Raw genomic sequence first — 20,826 nt, 5'->3', positions numbered from 1 at the left:
TGGGTTATTAATCCTGGGAGGATAACCTGTATATTCAAGGACTGCTCAGGACTGCAGAAGAGAGGATGGAAAAATTCAGAGAATATAAGATGCAAAAAACAAAGGGACTCAAAGGTCTTCTCCTTAATCCTCATAGCACATATCAGAATCGGAATTCAGAAAACTGAAAGAAGTTTCCAAGGTTATCTTCTCCATCAAGTGCCACTAAGATAGCTTCCTTTAACCTAATTGCTTTCCCTAAAAACTGGGGCCAGAATAATAAAAGTCTTCACAAATCCTTTATCGATGCCAACTCTTGCAGTGGGAAGAATGTCACAATTTCATGAAGAACATACTACTTCTAATCTACTTCTGCCTCCCCCTCGTTCCCAGCCTTCCTTTCTTGGAAGTATTATGTTTGAGAACATAGCATGGGGTTTCCAGTCTGCTCTACCACATATTAACTGGATGGTTTTGGACAAGGTACCATATTTCATGAAATTGAAACCACCAGTGAATGTAAGATACACAGGTAGTTTATGTGCCACTCAGAAAAAAAAAAAAACAGAAATGCACTTATCTTCAAAAAATACACTAATAGTAAGACAGTCCAACTTGAGAGATGTGAAAAATGTATGCTATGGTCTGAATGTTTGTGTCCCCATCAAAAGTTATACTTGAAAATCTAATGCCCACAGTGATGGCATTAGGAGGTGGGGCCTTTGGGAGGCTGTGCCCTCATAAATGGGATTAGTGCCCTTATAAAAGGGGCCTGACGGATCCCCATAGCCCCTTCCAACATGTGAGGACACAGCGAGAAGTCGGCAGTCAGCAAGGGGGAAGAGGGCCTTCACCACAACCTGACCACGCTGGACCCTGACCTTGAACGTCCAGCCTCTAGAACTGTGAGAAATAAATCTCTGTTGCTTACAAACCATCTGGTCTGTGGTATTTTGTTATAGTGACCTGAATGGACTAAGACAATGTATATATCAAAATTGATGAAATATGATGCTCATGTTTCTAATTCACAGCTTCCTCACCTGTAGTATATGTGGCTACAGGTAAAGGTAATTTACATTATTGAGAATTTAATGAGATGAAGACGACAACTATTATTGCTGTTGTTATTATTTTTACTGAATCTGATTGGACCAAAATATTTAAAGGTAATGTAGGATCAATACACACTATCCAATAGGCAAGATAGAATCAATACACACTGACCACAAGAGACCAGTAAAAATCCTGTGAAAATTTCAACTAGAAATCCAGCAAGCATACATAATCTTCTTGAGAAAGGCAGAGTTGCAGAGTTGCCAGGATGCACTGTCACAAACAGAATCACCAGAAGTGCTTCTGACCACCTCTGGGCTCTTCCACAGGGCCCTCTATTTAAAAGATGCAGCCAGCTGGGCCCCTCTCAGATAAGAGATCTGAGATGATCATAGCCAAAGGTAGTATGACTGCAGGTCATGATTAGTATTGATCCTTTCTTTTTCATGTGGTACAATTGTTCTCTGTGCTCCTTACGTGAAACCCTTCTCTTTCCACTTGCGTATCGGGTGAAAAGGGAACGTGGGGAGGGGTTGAAAGCATGTGCACTTTTACAAAAGTTCTTACAATTTTTGATGAGTACTCAAATGAAATCGGCTAAGTGAATCTATACTACAGGTACAAAGGAGAGAGATTCAGTGTCCTTTTCCCGTGAGTGAAACACCAGAGGCTCAATGCCTTTGAAATACACTTGTAAGAAGCGTGATTGGCATCAGCTGTAAGGACAGAGTGACCAATATAGAAATAATGAGGAGAGGCCTGCAGGCAGAAACACCATGAAGGGTAGGATGAGTCTGTGCATGACTGAAGATCAGTATGTTCAGAAGACGATGGAATGGGTTTCAATGAGAGAAAGAAATTGATTCAGATGGCTCGAGTATGTGCAGGAAGACCCAGGAGGACTGACAATCTGATACCTGCCAACCCTGACATGCGGGAGAGACTAGGAAGGTCTCTGCCTTATACATCGGCTGCTTTCCAGTTCAGGGTAAAGTAGGGTGTGGGGACGAATGAAGAAATGTGTTCTTATTTTTAGAACCAAGGACTCTGCATTTTCAAAACTGATTTCAAACACATGAGTCAACTCTGCTAAAATTAGTTCTAAGGGGATGGTAAATTTGCCTAAGACCTATGGCATGAGTCTACAGTAATCAAGCCTTGGAAATAAAGGTTAAGCTTACCATCTCTTTCACAGCTTAAAAGTCCAAGATAATCTATGCTAGACCCAAACTATGTCCATAGTCATACCACTGTTATACCTTCTTCTTACTATCAAAGGTCTCTGGCCTTACTGTGAAGAACAGCTACATGCCAATTTCTTTACTTTGAGATCATTCGAGGGATGAGCAATGGACTTGAAGACCTGGCTCAGAAGGAAGGGATTCTTGTGCCAAAGCTTGCAAGAGCTAGATATTACTAATATAGACTATTCAAATGGCCAAATCATTTTATGAGCTAGCTGCATTTCCTTCCTTGATTTTTTAATCACACTCCCCCTAACTGCATATTATATTTCTTAACAAATTTTCTGCTAAAACAAATCACAAATCATCAGGAACTTTCTGTCTTTTTCCTTTCCCTCCATATTTGTATTTAGAAGATCTAGACTCCTAAAAATCATCATGCAATAACACCTTGAGATTTCTTTATTACTACTAATTACTTTCAAAAGCAATCAACAACTTTCCAAAGCAAATCTCTAAGTAAATTATTTTAAATATAATGCTTCATAATTGTAACAACAAATTAACATATTTACCATCTTTGGGCATGTTCTCATGATGATGTATGGATCGACTAAATTTCTATTCTAAACATTTCAGGGAAGAGCTGTTTCTATTGTGCAAAATGGAAAAGTATTGGTCTCTACTGGGATGATATGAAATATTCTTTCAACAAAAGTACATGGTCCCTGACTCCAGGGAGATTAAAGTCTAGAGGCTGTTACAGACAAGTGCACCCACAACTTAAATACAGTATAACAAATTCTGTGATGGGCACATTCTTGTGGGGGAGAATACATGGAAGGGGCACCTTACTGAGAATAGTGGCTTAAGGAAGGCTTCTCAGAAGTATTTCTAAAGTGAGGCTTGAACTAATTGTAGGGTGAAGAATGTGAGCTTCCAAAGTACCTCTTGCGGTTTTCTGGTTCCTCAGATCATTCACTGTTCCAATTACCTATTGGTACAATTACCTCCACTTCCCTACTACCTGAGGAAGAATTGTTCTCAAAGACAATTCAGCCAGTGTTCTAGATTTCACCCTTCCTGGTATCTTATTCATGGCTCTTTTGGTTGAAAGTATCAGAATCCCTTCAACCTAGAAAAATAATGGATTAATCACAGAAATCCAGAGGAAGAGGGAAAACTTCATAAGATGTTCAAAGAGGAGAAAAGAAAGCCAGCAGGAACCTAGTGCTCGCACCTTTCTGCCCCTCCCTGACTCTCTGCCCGCCCCCTCACCCCGCCACTTTCTGCCTCTCCTGCTTCCTCTCCCTCCCATCTCTTGACTGATTCTCACTGTTGTGATGTACATGGACATAGTTAAGTAGCACATTCAGAACCTGAGTTTACATGTCTGCACTTCCTGTCACCCACAGAAATAAATGACACATTTCTCAGGCTCGCTGAGAAATTTCTAGATAAAGAGATCCTGATTGGCCTAGGTTGAGTCAGGTGCCCACTCCCTCTCTCTGAAAATATACTGTAGCCAATAGGGTGAGGTCACAAAATAGAAAGGGATTTCCTGGACTCACCCTAAAGGCAGGATGAGCATATCCCATGGAAGAAGCTGTCATCTGGCAGACACTTCAAAGGCGTCTGCTACATCTCCCTCTTCAGGAACATTGTTCCCTGCTCTTCCTTGGCCTTTTTCTATCTTGTAACCACTTCAAGACGAACGAAGAAACCTAGGAATTCATCTTCTCACCCTTAACGAGCATTCCATTTCTGCCTCAAATTCCATTGCAAACTCTTTTGAACAAGTTTTCTTTATCTTGCTCTCTGAACTTCTATATCAATCAAACAATTCTCATACTGCAAAAAAAACCCTGTATTTGTTATCATGGAATTCTTTTTTTCCTTATCCTAAAATTACCCCCTCCTTGGGGTGTCCAGGCACTGTGTTATGATGGTTCTGCTTTCCCTCCTTCTACGCCCTCACCTTTTCCCCACTACTCTAATATAGGCATGTCTTAAAGCCTGGTCCTTGGTCCCATGCTCTTCTCCCTTGGGGGGGAAAAAAAAGCCATCCAATCCAATGGTTTTAATTACCCAAATCAATATACCTCAGCCCATGATTCTATGATTCCATGATTCCATTGTCCTCCTGGTACCCAGGCTTGAAATCTTATCGTTATCTTCATCTCATTAGCTCTTCACAGCCAGTCATTCGCTAGCCCCACTGATCCTTTCTTTGCAATGACTTTCACATTTTTTTTAATCCACATTGAGCACCCTAGTATAGATTTCTCACTTTTGCATACCTGGATAACTCAAATAGTCACCTTTTTGGTCTTCATGCTTTCATTTCTGTTATGATAACTCTCAAAGTAACTTTCTTAGCCAGTATTATATCTACCTGTTTCTTTGGCCCAAGAACCTAAAAGAACAATTTAATGCATCTCAAAATAAAGTCAAACTCTAAAGAAAGCCTTGAAGCTGTGTATTAACTGGGTCACTGCATCATTTCAGCTATCCTGATCTGGTCCCTCCTACTCCAGCAAGACAGCTTCTAGGTGTGTCAATCAATACACACCCTGTTCTTTCCTAACACTGCTGCTCATAGCCTAATCCTACCTAATCATAACATCTTGCAAATTTCCTTTTGTCCATCCAGATCCTGAATTTTTTTCAAGAATATCTTGCTTTACCCTATACTGATCATCCCCTAAGCACCTCCCTACATAGTGTTCCTTATACTGCGTTGTTCACGTGTTACTTTACAGACATTCATAAATGTTTACTTCCTCAACTAGATTGAAGAAACATGAGTAAAAAAGGCATGATGCTTTGCATAGAGTCAGACATGCAATAGACAAGTGGTTGTAAACAGAAAGGCTGGAGGCCAAAATGGACCTACTAAGATGCTATGTATCTTATAGAGTTAAAAAAAAAATTACAATTAGTTTTAAACATTTAAATATCCAGATATTTCACCTGAAACATGACTTCACAGCTGCTTTTAAAAATGGAAATATATTCCACTCTGGGCAGAATAACTGCCACCCCACAAATATCCATGCGCTAATCCCCAGTACCTGTGAATATATTATATTATATGAAAAGCAGGAATCAAGGTTCCAGATGGAATTCAGGTTGCTAATAAACTGATGTGAAAATAGAGTCTCTTGGATTATCCAGGTGTACCCAACATAATCATAAGCGTCCTTTAAATGTGGAAAAAGGAAGCAAAAGAATCCGAGTGGGTCAGGGTGAGAAAATGTCAGAGTGGTGCAGGGTGAGAAAGGCTTGATTGGCCGTTGCTGACTTTGAGGATGGGAGGTGGCCAGGAGCCAAGTAATGCAGGCAGCCTCCATAAGATGGAAAAGGCCAGAAAAAAGACTCTCCCCTAGAGGCTCCAGAAGGAACATACCCCTGCCGACACATTGATTTTAGCTCAGTGAGACCCATTTCAGACTTCTCATCTCTAGAACTATAAGATAATAAATTTGCATTCTTTTAAGTCACCAAGTTTGTAGCAATTTGTTACAGCAGCAATAGGAAACTAATACATATGCACACATTAGATCCCTGTTGCTGCACTGCAACAATGCCAGTTCCCCACAATTATCTCTTCTTCCTACTGTTGATATCATAAGCATTTGACTTCATGACACCTAAAACAGCCATTCAATGACGATGACAAAAAGAGATATTAATATTATTAGGTCTAATATTAAAGGCAAAAGGTTGTAATTTTTTTAAAATAAAAGGTAACAGGAAAACATGTTCACAATTGAATAAAATCTGTAGAATATTATGTCTTCAAAATATAGCCCATAAAATTGTAAGTTTAAGGTATGGCTGTAGTTTTATGTGATAATATTATTGCTGAGTAGAAATATTTTGATGCACTACAGCAGGATTTTAATATGGTTGATACTTTTATTAAAGCACAATGTGCAAACATTATATGCCATGGCAAATTTCAGAGAGAATTTCCAAGGCATCATAAACTTGAAACTGAAAGAAAAGTTGAGCATCACCATGGTTATCCACAGACAATTGAGCTAATTAAGCATGTGTTCTTCATCGTTATTTAAGAACATCTGATAGTGAGTGTTCTGCAAAATGAACAACTCCATATGTTGAATACTATCCATTTCTATGTGCTTTCTGAGTCTGAAAAGATATTATTACACAGTGCTCTTTTCCCAAACCAAATTCAGATGTTTAAAGCTTTTTATGATCATAGAATTGCTTTGTTTTATAGAGTATCACAAAAGCCTTAGAGAACATTTTTTGTTGTGACTGGTGCAATGATTACTTCGGAATTATTGTGACTTGAAAACAGGTAAAAGAAATCTAGGCTGCAACGATCTTAAAACAAAATGGAATCGAAGTAAGATAGAAAGCCAATAAGACTCTGCTTTTACAAGCTGAATTTAACCTTCAGATCATTGTGATCCCAGAAAAAGCCCTCACCTCTGCATCTTAGTTGAATAGATGTTCCACCAGAGACATCGCCAAGTCCATATGCTGCCCTATCACTGAACGTTTTAAAGACTCAAGTAACAATCACCCTTCAGACTCTTCTGAATTGCTTAAAGGCAAATTACATGTCAGAGAGAGTACTGTTTTATACAACACTTCAGAGGATGTAATTTCATAAAGCTTTTTAGTATTTCCTTTTCCCTACAAAAATTATTCTTTTGAGAAGTGAGCCATGACTTTTTTTTCTCAACATAAAGATTATGGAAGTCAAATAAATATCATGATGATGAAATTCCAACCTAATTTCCTTATTCAGTAGTTTAATCTTTAATTGCCACCGACTTGTTATTCTGCTTCTGATCTCTCCCTTAGATTGGCTGCCAATCAAGTCAACCTACTGGATATGAAGTTTCTAGGATAAAAACTCAACTTGTTCTCTAGCTGAAAGAATCTCTACACTTGTGAACTTATCAAAGTCAGACTTGAACCCAAACAAATGATAGAAATTTGAAAACTCACTGTTCCATGGCCGTTTGGTTCTAAATTGAATAAATTAGCCCAAGACCTGTTCTTGGAGTTCTGTGAAAGAATAACTGCTTGAGATTCTCCTCCCTGCTGTGAATTCACTCTCTAAAATGGCTACTTTTGAAGCCATTAGCCTTTTCAATAATTAAATTTGAATCACCAAGGGAGACTCCAAATTCAAGTACAGAGCTAATATTCATTGAATCACTGCTTTTTGGCAAGCATTTCCCTAGGAGACTTAAATATGCTTTTTATTTAACAATTTTAATAGTTTATTATTATTTTCTGCAATTTTCAAATTAGAAACTCAAAGTCCAAAGAGGTCACACAATCCAATGAGGTGAACAGAAAGCCACTCTGACTCCCTGTTCTTTCCTCACCACCAGCCCAACCTCCCAGACTACCCACTTTTATACCATAGAGACGGTGCTGTGAAGACTTCAGCCAGTTCCCCCCGACAAGCTGAAGTTGTCTTTGTTTGCATGATTTTCTGTTGGTTCATGAAATAGTTTCTATTATAAACATTTTGTATTACAAATATTTTAAAACATAGTTTCACACACAATAATCCATTCTCATTTATTACCTCTATAGAATTCCCATCTGATTTCATTTTCAGGATAAGAAGCAGTTGTGGATTCAATTATTTTTTAAGCCTTTACACATTGATGAGGTTTCTACATTCTTTCTCAGTTACATGTTCTTGGTCATTATACGTTTCTCCATTAAAACGGTTTTATTGGCAAAGAGGCTTCTGGAAGTCTCAATTCTTGGGAACAGTGTAATACAGTCGGGTAATTAATTAGAAATATACTGGAATCAGCCTTTCCTGCTTTCTAATTTTTTTGTTTACAAGCATGATTCCTTTGACAGGTACATACTCTTTTTAAGTTATTTATAATTTTCTCATAAATTTATTATAATTTCTTATAATTCATATTTATCAAGGGTAATAAGGAAAACAAAAATTTAAAGTAAGGAAATTTAAAACCCCATCACCAAAAAATTTACTGTTAATATTAACAGGAAATTAAGGAAGGAGATTTAAAGGAAAGTAAGGAAATTTAAAATCCCATCACCAAAAATTTACTGTTAATATTATATGCATATTCTTTTTATTTTTTTTAAACATCTTTATTGGAGTATAATTGCTTTACAATGGTATGTTAGTTCCTGCTATATAACAAAGTGAATCAGCTATACATATGCATATATCCCCATACCTCCTCCCTCTTGCATCTCCCTCCCACCCTCCCTATCCCACCCCTCTAGGTAGACACAAAGCACCAAACAATACTGTTTTTTAATTTGAAAGTTGCTAAGAGTGTAGATTTTTTTTAACATCTTTATTAGAGTATATATGCATATTCTTGTTGTCTCTTTTCTTTCACATACTTTTCTTAAAAGAAACAAAAAATATTATATAGTCTTTTTTAATAAATTTATTTATTTTTTAAATTATTTTATTTTTGGCTGCATTGGGTCTTCGTTGCTGTGTGCAGGCTTTCTCTAGTTGCAGCGAGCGGGGTCTACTCTTCGTTGCGGTGGCTTCTCTTTTGCAGAGCACGGGCTCTAGGTGCGCAGGCTTCAGAAGTTGTGGCACGCGGGCTCAGCAGTTGCAGCTCGTGGGCTTAGTTGCTCCACGGCATGTGGGATCTTCCTGGACCAGGGCTCAAACCGTGTCCCCTGCGTTGGCCGGCAGATTCTTAACCACTGCGCCACCAGGGAAGTCCCTGTTTATATGGTTTTTACTCTCCTTTTTCACTTAATTAATCAAGGATAGTTTTCCATGTGATTAAATATTATTTTAGATGATCATTTTAATGCTCACTTTGTTAACCCACTGTTTGAATAGAGCATAAGTAAATCAACCTGCTGTTGTTGTAGATAAAAGTAGTTACCAACTTTTTGGTATTATAAAATGGAATTGCTGGGTAAAAGTGTAATGCTTCCTATAAAGGATTCACTCCCAGCAGCAGTCGTGAGAAAATATCCCACATGCCAACAAAGACTGGGAATTGTATTTATTTAAAATATTTTTCAATGTGATCCTCAAAACAGTAGCTTATTTATTTAATTCACTTGTCCTCACATATTCTCCTCCTCCTGACCCATCCTGCCAACTCCGACACACACCTCAGAGTGACAAAAGTGATTTGCAGTGAATCACCACCAAAACACATTTTATCAACCATTCCTGGTCTTCAAAGTGGAGTGAGAATGGGTCTAGCAGGCCTGCTGACTCAATGAGGTGGATGGATTAAAAGAAAAACACCACTTAGAAAAACAGATACTTTGGGGGAAAAGGAGGCACGTATGGCTAAGTGCACACCATGCCGTCTGCTCACTCTTCTTTCTTTTACTGAGCAGTGCTTTTACAGAATTGACAAAGAGGGCACAGGGTTCATAAAGAGACTCTCTAACAGCACTTTCCCAGCACTTCAATTCAATTATCATGAATTAACTTTAAAAACAGCATTAACTTTTCAGCATATACAATGTGCCCAAGAAAAACAGCATGCTTACAAGTCCATTCTCTATTATTAAACTCTTTCCCCTTTTGTTGAAACCAGTAAGTAGCCTTCAAGAAACGATTTCTTGTTCCACTGATGGGATGTCACTTATTTTAAAACTATGCCTAAGACTATCTCTTCTTTGAGATGGCTGGTTGATTGGACAGCGTGGATTTCTGAGGGAAAAGTATAGTCCATTTCCGGGCAGAAAAGTAGGTTAAAATGTGTGAGAGAAAAATCCGTCCCCTGGCCACACCACCTTGATGCTCTGAGTCCTCAGGTCTACTGTTTGAATCTCAAGCGCTCACCTGAAGATGATGAGTGATTAATTTATAATCCACAATAATAATGTGACAATTACACTGTGTATATTTCTAGAGCCAGACAAATTTTGCATTTCATTCACAGGCCCTCTTCTTGTCATCAAGGTACTTCAGTTAAAAATGTGTAATTATAGGGCTTCCCTGGTGGCGCAGTGGTTGAGAGCCCACCTGCCGATGCAGGGGACATGGGTTCGTGCACCGGTCTGGGAAAATCTCACATGCTGCGGAGCGGCTGGGCCCGTGAGCCATGGCCGCTGAGCCTGCGCGTCCGGAGCCTGTGCTCCACAACGGGAGAGGCCACAGCAATGAGAGGCCCGCGTAACGCAAAAAAAAAAAAAAAAAAAAAAGTGTAATTATAATATGCCAATGCTCCAATTAGAGAGAATCATATGAGAATCAGTTGAGAGGCTTTTTTCAAATTATACATCTTTGTAGTTTTCACTATTTCACCCAGACATACTAGTGTCATCTAGGAACAGGCACATGCCTCTGTTAATAATATGACACGAAGTGATACCTCTATGCTGTGGTGACACAGACAAGATGCCTATCACAGTATCAGAGCAAAGGAACTGAATTGTTTCATGGGTCATTCCAACCAGATTCTAGAAAGAGGGAATGCCAATAAATACTTACTGAACGCTTCTTACATGCCAGAAATGAAGTCAGGTAATTTTATTTAATTTATTCCTAACAATCCTATGGTGGTATCACTAACTTCACTTCAAAGATGAAGAAAGAGGATAGAATTTAACAATATTCCTGAGGATAGATGGTTAACAAGTAGCAAGATAGCACCCAACACATCTCCCTACTCCAGCTCAAGAATCAAAGCAGTTTTATACTACAGATACTTATATCCAAATACTTATATCCACTAGAGAGGGGTCTCTACTCCACTTAAAGGTAAATTATTCAGTTTTCTATATCCCTTATTACCAGCCAACCAGAACATTTATTTTAACATCACCTCAAGAGGGAAGAAGAATCTTACACTGGTGCTATTTTAGTTAATATCTGAAGATACCACTATCTTTTTTTCTTGAGATTTAGAAAATGCCTGTATTTCCTATAAGTCCTAAAAGTCCATTAGCAACACATGTGTAAACCTTTCTTTTTAGGTTGCAATACCTCTGCAGATGTAAATCTCATACATTTTTAATTGATTCTTATTAACTTTCTTTTTATCAGGTGATCATTTTTAACTGAGCCTATTAATTCTATAGCCATATCTGCAGTGCTCAAACATACTGAAATGTCCAAGAAATCTGTTTGCAAAAATGTTTCCCTTTAATCTTGTGCTCTACTCTTCTATACTGGAAAATACAATGTTTATTTTTTTAAAAAAATCACCTTTATTTAGAACTTGTCTCCTTTCCAGTCAAGAAGAAAGTTGCAAAGTTAGGAAATGACAGTATGAGAAATAAAAATCCAATCTCTATACTGGACCCAAATACCTCCATAATACTTAGCCAACAGCTGATGGACTATAACAGCAGAATTTTATAAAAAGCAAGAGTGTAAATTAATCAGCATGTACAATTCTTTATTTTAAAGTTTGTCACTAGTTTAACAGAAGCCAAAAGTGATTTCTTAACCACCTTTATTTTATTCATTTTAGTAACTCATTGCATGCCAGTTAAGGAAAAGAGATCCCAAGCATTTGTATTTAGGACACTTTACCAGCATGTATTACCTGACATAGATTCTGGTCAATAGGACATGTTAGAAGCTCTTTATCTTTTAAAATGAAAGACTTCCCCTCAGAAGCACATCTTAATAAAGCAGAGATTTTTTTATTGTAATTATTATTACTAAGAACATCTCTCAGTAGTCCTGGGGAAACGTCTGTCCCTACTAATGAGTAAGGCAGGACTCATCGATTTTATCTGTTACCTTGTTAAGTCCTTGAGCTCAGTAAAGTGCCTATAGGAAGCTTTCGAATCTTGTTACAAAAAAAGGTCATGGGTAAAGTTTGCTGTAATAAATTCTGATATCAATATGCCAGCCAAAAACTCTGTAAAACAAGACAAATATGCATATATCCTAATGAATTCAATGACTACAGTAGCATCCTGAAAACTAAGTAATTCTTGAAATTTACTCAACTCTCTCAGGATGCATTCAAAGTTCCCTCTTTCGTGAGTAGATACAAAGCTTACAGTCTTTAATTTCAAAGAATTTTTGCTCTTTCACATTCATCATGTTTACTGGCAGCCGTGTCCACTGGTTTTCAGACATGCCCACACTTGTCTGATCCCAGTTTGGGCACAGCATTCTTCAAACTGAGTTTCCCACTTTCCATCTCTGACCCTTCAATTTTTTTTTCATTCATGATTTTTTTTTCTACATCTTCAGAGCATAGTGTCTTGGATCTAGAAATTGTCCACTCAGAGTACTTCAATTTTGTGTTAAAATTTGTGTATATGTTTGATACACAGCACAGCACACTCTACTAGCTTGCCTTCACAAAGAAGACAGTCTCTCCTCAACTGCAATAGTTACACATGAGGAAAATCAGATATGGATGATAAAAGATCCCTTCTGGGTGAAGTTAAGTCAAATGTGTAATATCATTAAAGGCCACCCTCTCTGATCCGCCCAAGTCAAAACTTCTGCAACATTCACCTTGCACTTTATAATTTACGCAGAGCACATAACATGTCAGACCTTGCTGCTCTCAGTAAGTTAAATGGTCTCTGGTGGCAGGAAGCACACTCTATTCATTTTAAGAATAACAGTTCTTAATAGCTGCCCTAAAATTATTGGTTCGAATCTAATTGAACTATTTTTTGCCAGATATTTTCTCATAAAAATTAACAGAAAAAACTCGTGACTTTTGCCTAATGAGCAAGCTTGTGGGAAGATGACATGTAAACAGCTTTATTACTTTCAGGAAAAGTTGGGAAAGGCTTTAAAAGGGCAAAAAGACTGCTGAATGCCCTGTTTGACGCACCCTTCTTGGTTACCTATGCCTTTCATTGTCTTTGAGCTAATTGATAACCCTGTAAATTATAGAAAACTGAAAATATTGCAAATCATTCCTCTCTATAGAAATGCAAATGAATTGAGTCCTGTGAAATGCAATTCATTATTTCCTCGTAAACAGAGCAGTTTTGCATCTACTTGTACATTCATTTCAACTTTCCTTATTGTTCAAATATATGTTTCTGTGAATTCTCCTTTGAACTAGTTGTAGCATCTTACTGGTTTTCTCTTTAATTAATGAGTCAAATAAAATCTCTGACATATGTTCATTTTATATTTGTATAAGAACTGTGATTTTATCTTTTTTAAAAAATTATACTTCAACAATACACTTCCAGTTTTTTCTAGCCAGATCATTCAAGTGTTTCCATAAACTTAATGGGTTATCTTAGAGACTTATTCTTTTTTTCAGAGAACAGTGAACATACTTTCTGACACAAAGCTCTTAATGGTACCAGAATGTAATAACTTAATATATACTAAGAAAACAAATTTCTAAATAATGAAATAAAGTATCCATTAAAATGCATCCTTTAAGCTACAAATGAGAGCCTAGAAATCAGTGTCTTAAAATCATAATCACAAATAAGAGCGGAAAAGATTATATTCCTCATCATGCTTGTTGGAAGAACATTTTCCAGCTTCATCTCCCCTATTTAAATACCAAACAGACTTTGTATATTATTTTCTTATATTCCCTTTCTCTAAATTAAGAAGTGTATTTCTAAGTTTTTCTTTTAGAAATTGATCTTAGTGAGGAAAATCAGAATTTTTCAGTATCCAACACCAATGCTCTGGCTGTAAAAATCTGTATTTTGAGAAAATCTGCAAAATAGGGGATGAATCTATTTTTTAGAAATCTTCTCCTGTATGACAAAGTGTTAATCATCAGACTCCCAACCCATTCCCCAAACAATTACGCTGACCGTGATATCCTGGCAAATTTCCAAAAGAGGAAATTAATACTCTGCTCATCGCTACTTGAAGGATTGTCTCTTTGGAGCAGTTAACATGGTCTAAGACAGGTGATGGAGCTGGTGTGTGTGTTTAAGACACTCAAGTAAACTATTCCCTCGGATCCGGTTTTGCCCAAGCTAGAAATAAACCCATCATTGGGAATCTGTTTAAAATTGGAACATACCCTGTGACTTTATAAAACACCCAGAGCACAGAAGAGGTACTGCCCAAAACTTTTTCCAACTTGCTTCATTAAGCCAGTAAACCATAATGGTCCTTCAGGAGATATCAAACTTTATTGGACATAGCCAGTGAGACTGAAGACAAGAGGGGTTTATAAGTGTGCCTAAAGTGCTGGCATATTTTCACTCTGAAAATATCTATTAAAAGTTTTCAAACTTATGTAAAGACTTTAGTACAGACACACAAATACTGAACCACAGAACTGTTCCTATATTTTATTACTTATTTCATCAAAAGGAGTTTTTGAAGATCTCTTTATCTAATCCCTAGACAATGAAATTACCATGATTAATCTTTACAATAAGAAATGGTTTTAATGAATATTTGTGAATGGCCTTGGGAACCATAATTTTAAAATAAATTTGATGAATGATTACGCTTCTCGGAAGGCAGTCATTAAAGCCAAATGCTAGTGTTTACCTGCTTCCTTGTTTAACAAGATACATTAGACTAAAAACATGAAAAACAGTAACCCTGAAGGAGAAATGCCTAGTCAGAAAATATTAGATATATAATTTCATTTCCACATAGCAATTCTAAGCAGAAAAAGAGAATGTTCTCTTTTACCAGGAGGAGGGAAAGGAGTCCCATTACCTCATGCTATCTATTTCAGATGGACAGTCTCTCGGAACACTTAAGTTATGAAGCCTTTCAAAGAGGCAGTTGACCTCATTAGCCAAAACTTAGAGGAGGCAGTAATGACTCAAGAGATGAACGTGCCAGCCTTCATTTTCTGGGATTATCAACTTTAATTAACAGAAATTATCCAGCAGAACATATAGCTACCTAATGCGTAAGAATGTACCTAGGAAAAAAAACAAATCCAAGACGACAAACTCATTCCTTTTGCTAACTATCTATACGGAGATAATTGTAAAATGAAGACAGAGATTATACCTTTTGGCCTAATACATTTAATCTGTAAAAAACTGAGTTGTCCTTGGCTAATTTATTATTATTTTTTTTTTTTGGCTGCATGGCATGTGGGATCTTAGTTCCCAGACCAGGGATCGAACCCATGCCCCCCTGCAGTGGAAGCGCAGAGTCTTAAGCACTGAACCACCAGAGAAGTCCCTCCTTGGCTAATTAATACAGGCAGATTCAATATTGAACTGCAAAAATTATGTGAATTTTAATGGAAACAATTTCAATTTGACCTGTTTGCTATTTGTTTGATAGAAAAAAAAATGTAATTAACCTCTTTAAGTATAATTAAAGGAAAACTCTATTTTTATTTTAAAACATGGTCTTTGCCTGTTCAGACACTGTGTTTACCTGTAACCCCGCATTTAAGGTAGGCTTTCTCTTCTGGTTGATAAGGAGTGACATCAAAGAGCACAGAAGATTTAGAGAAAGAAGACGACATAAAATTAGCTATTCCTTCTTTGATCTCATAGTTTCCTGATAATTATCAAGTTAGAGGGCACAGTTACTTTGCTCTTATAACAAAGAGAACCATTTATCAAGGTCAGTAAAAAAGGATGAATAAGTTAGATACTGAAAAAGGAAAGTGAGAAAGTGAAATTAAGAAATGATTTAAAAGTTGACATTTCAACTGATGGAAGGAAGTAAGAGTCCCAGGGCATGTAAGTTGTTTTAAAATACCTCAAATGAATCAGAAGATCACACCGTTTCTGGTGTGATTCTAACCATTGTTTTATAGAATTTATTAAAAAGCTGTTTCACTGTAGGTAAAGGGTACCCATTGGAATTGAATCTCAGTATCCAAAACTACATGATTTGTATACATTCCACAACATAAAGCAAAGAAACATCACATTAGTAAAAGAAATGAAAATTAAAATAAAGTATCTCCAAAGAGTTTTATTTGGGTCAAGAAAAAGGGATGATAAAGGCTTCCCCATCAGATCTATATTAAGAAATTGTGCTTTCAAAAACGTAGTAGTTTTTGTAAAATCTAATGAAATTATCTACTGCAGACTAATTTAAAAGAAAGATAATTCAACAATGTTTTTCATCCTATAAAGTGAATATTTATTACAATACTTGGAGATATGTTTTAATTCACAGAAATCCTATAAAACTACCTAACTGACCTCCTGGCATTTCCAATCACAAAATTCCATTCATAAGCTCAATTCATTTAAGTATTTAGCACTTAAAATTGAATTAAAGTTTCTTGCCTACTTCCACCACAGTCAAAAAGAATTGAGTTTCAAACAAACTCAACTTGAATTCTGCTGGCATGTAGATTAATTGGCTCAAAAATTAGAGCTAAGATGGTTACTTAAACTCAGTACATGAAATGCTACCACAAATAATAACATGATATAATAATCTCATTAATGGTAGACACTTTTGATGACCTCAGAGCCCAAGCCATAGAATTATCCATGGGTTTGTACTTTAAAATAGCACATTTGGGCTTCCCTGGTGGCGCAGTGGTTGAGAGTCCGCCTGCTGATGCAGGGGACACGGGTTCGTGCCCCGGTCCGGGAAGATCCCACATGCTGCGGAGCGGCCAGGCCCGTGAGCCATGGCCGCTGAGCCTGCGCGTCCGGAGCCTGTGCTCCGCAACGGGAGAAGCCACAACAGTGAGAGGCCCGCGTACCGCAGAAAAAAATAAATAAATAAATAGCACATTTGACAGTTCAATAATTAACTTCATTTGGATAAAGCTCTTCTCCATCACCAAAATAGAAATACACACAAAATAAAATGAACTTCCTTTCAAGTTTCAAACAACAGAGAGTTAAAAATGTTCTAATTTAATTGGGGCAGGGGAAGATGAGATCCTGTTTGCTACTTTCTAGGAGTTTTCAGCTCTTTTCTTAACTGCTATAAATTCTGACTAAAATTCTTACAGATGTAATCATCACTCTATTAATAGAAGCATCTGGTTTTCTTCAGAATTAGAAATTTTCATTTAAATTAAAACTCTATCAAATCAAGTTCAAGTCATTAATAAGCTAGGTAGGCAAGCAACTATTAATTATTTACAGCAAATGGAAGTGCACTCCAACCTAGACTTCTTAAAATTATTTTTTAATAATACATGTTCAACAGAGGAAATTTTAAAAACAGAATTGTTAAAAAGAACAATCTCATTACCCAGAGATAATCACTGTACACAAATGACCACAGAAGACTGTAACTTAAATTATTTTATTTGGATAATATAATTTTAGAGATTGTAAGCAATTTATGAATTCTAGGGTAGAAAAGAGAATTTTCCTGTAAGGGAATTTTCTTTTTGAAAGGGATCACTTTTGCAAGCCTTTTAGTTAATCAGGCATTTGGTTGATACCTTTCCATTGTCACTGGGAAACTTGCTTCAGATTGAGGCACTGGGGGTTCTTTTCAGTGTTAAAAGTTAGTTCTTTTGGCAGGATTGTACCTTTGCAGAGTTAGAAAGTATCTTGTCCCCTAAATACACATTTGGTCTACCCTATGATAAAGTTTATCTTTAGTGCATGGTGTACTCTCATACAAACATCTGGTCACAAAGAAACTGGGAGATTCAATCATGGCAGGAAGGATGTGTCTTCATGATCAGCCCCCATCACTTCATATTCTAGTGGTTTATGACCTGGATGGGACTGTCGTCCCACATCAATGCTATTTAAGACTTCAGGAAATGTGCTATGGTTACTGTGATTATCATAGAGGTCATGAGGATCCAGCATCTTCCTTGTAAGAAAAATTTCCTCTGCAGGAAGTAAACGTTTCCATCATCAACCATTCTGGATCAGAACATTCAGGGAGGAATTTGACTTTAGGCAGAAAAGTCTTTCTTCCTCTTACTATGGCTCTCCACGGCTGCAGTGCATTAAGACGCAGATTCAAGCTATGACCCTGCCTGGAAATTCCCATTTCTGGAAGTTAAGCTAGTGCATGGAGACCTTCTGAGAAGGCTATATATGAGACTACATTCAGATTATATGTGCTGTGAGTTGCCACTGACAGGAGCAAATCTGTGCTCTACTTCTATTACTCCTATGGCTTTGGCAAAGTCTGGAGGGACTGTGCTGTGGGGTATTAGGAAGAGAAGCGTCCCCACTCCCAAGATTGCAGCAGCAGTGTTGGCCACAATAGTCATTAGAGGGCAGCCAGTCCCTGTGAAGTGCAGATCTCCCAAGGTCCATCAAGCAGCGAGGTCAAGACACAACAACCCGAACAAAGGCCAGAGAGAAGGGCCTGTTACAAAGCATGAATAGACCTGCCCATGAGAAACTCTCAGTGATAACCTAAGGGCCTGCTTCCTGGCCAGTTGGCTGGTGTGTAGAAGTAACATATAGTCACATTTTAGGCGGTGAGGCTGATGGCATATGGGAATGCACGTGTAAATGTGTCATTATATCTACTTCCAGCTTGGTATTCTGCTTTTGCTTTTGACATAGTACTATAATATAAGCATCTGTATATATCCCCAAATTGTCATTAAATATATAATTCTATTGGTTGCATAATATTCCTGTGTGAATACTACAAATTAATCATTTCCATTTATTGAGGATTTAAGTTACTTTTTTCCTATTAAATACTTTGGTTATATATATCTCTGTACATGGATATTTTTCTGCAACTGTGATAATTTTCTTACTTGCATCAGAATTCCTGACTCTGCCTAAGGTGATGGGGGCGGGGGGTATTCCAAGTCTACATCTAGGACAGGAGATACTGATACCCAAGGAAAGGAAACAAAAATGTGGCTGTCCATAACAGGATCTGAAAGGGAAACTCGGGCATGGAGGCAACTTCTTATTCTCTCATAGCATGGAGCATATCTTATTTTTGTTCCTCACTTCCAGGCTGCTGCATTGTCCTGAGTTTCTCCTGAGTCATTTATTTGGTTTCTTGTGATTCTCCTCCCCTCAAATTCAGTTTTCCAGTGATTGCAGCCTTCTTGCATGAACCGAAGCCCATATTAAGACCAACTTTCTTCTCCGTCCCTCTAACTGGAATAGTTTCTATATTACTTAGTAAAAATCGAATGCTAAAATATTCAGTTGGTATACTAAGCAGAGTATTGGTTTTATATGGGTTTATGACCAGTCTAATCATTTATGGGCAGAGAGGGGTAAGGTCTTATATTTTATAAAGCTGTACCTACCAGTTGTTCTGCCTCATTCCGGTTCTGTTAAAAGGCAAAATTGAGTATCAATTGAAACTAGAATGTTTATAATATTCTGCCTTTGGATATAAAGACATGATATTTCTCCATTTGTCTGAACCTATGAAAAAGAAATCTGCAAATATTTTACTGGAAGATATGTACTACATATTGCATATTAGGGCAATTCTTGGATGTTTTTCTGCAATTTAGAATAGATTAACATTTTTTATGGTTATTGATTATTACTCGCATCCAGAAAAATATTATTATTTTTGTTTTGCCATTTTCTTAAATTCCTTTATGCCACTTCTAAGACGTTTCATGATGATTCTGTTAGATTTTCTGGGTAAAGAATTACATTATCTTCATATGATGATAATCATATAACTCCTTTCCAATAATTGTATCTCTATTCTTGCCTCTTATCTGAGCAGAACTGGATAACCAACTGGCCACTTGAATGTCCACTTGAATATTTATTAAGCGTACTAATCGTCAAATGCCGTTCCCCATCCTTGCTCCTCACACTGTTTTCTTTCTCATCAGTGATATCACCATCCATCTAATTGTTTAGGCCCAAAACACAGGAGTTACCCTTGGTTTCTCTTTGATTCCTCTTATCTTACTACCAAGCCATCACTCTGACCTGTTAGTTATCTTCCAAAATACACCCCAATTGAACCATTTTCATCATCTATACTTTGACCATCCTATCCCAAGCCACCATTATTTCTCACCAGAACTACAGTAATAACTTCCTAACTGGCTTCCTTCTTTTCCCAGCCTCTTTCCTCCACGATCAAACAGAGCAGTCAAGGTGATTCTTCTCCGATGTACACAGATCAAGACACACTCCTGCTCAACATCACCAAAAATCACTCATTAAAATCAGAATTTTCTACACTGTAGCTAAGGAAAGAATTCTAAGACCCAACGAGTGGCAAAGCTATGAATTGTGAAGCACCAGAGCTGCCCTGTGTAGGAAACTTGTCTTGAGAAAAGAGATCCCTCAGTAAAAAAAGAAAGAGGGCAGACACAGACAATTCTGGTGTCATTCGGTATCACCAGTCTTGATGTTCCTGATGCTGTATGTGTGTTTCCCTTCCCATCACTTGATTACTTAGGCTAATACAATCTACATTTCTGCCTGAGCTATTCTGAACTGGGTTTCTCTCATTTGATGGAATCTCAAGCACTCCAATCAATGTGTAATACTCTTGGATGGACTTTAAAATCAGAAAATAAAGCTTCTGCCTTCTTTTCTTGGGTAAATTCTAATAAGTATTATTTTTTCTTTAAAACATAATAGAATCTATTTTGGATAATACGTACAAGCAAAACATCTAGATAGTGTATTCATTTCTGGTTCCGCTTCCCGTCTCAGGATCAGGCCCAGCACTATTCACGCTTCTGGAACCTACTGACCAGGTGGCAGAAGTGTAGCAGCAGCAATGAAAGTAGCCAAGGAATGAGATCATTAGCTACAGGTTCTCCAGGACTGGCAGCAGGGA

The sequence above is a fragment of the Tursiops truncatus genome, chromosome 4 (genome assembly GCF_011762595.2).
Source record: "Tursiops truncatus isolate mTurTru1 chromosome 4, mTurTru1.mat.Y, whole genome shotgun sequence".
NCBI classification, from domain to species: domain Eukaryota; kingdom Metazoa; phylum Chordata; class Mammalia; order Artiodactyla; family Delphinidae; genus Tursiops; species Tursiops truncatus.
The sequence above is the reverse complement of the archived record's forward strand: the minus strand, read 5'-3'. Positions refer to the sequence as shown.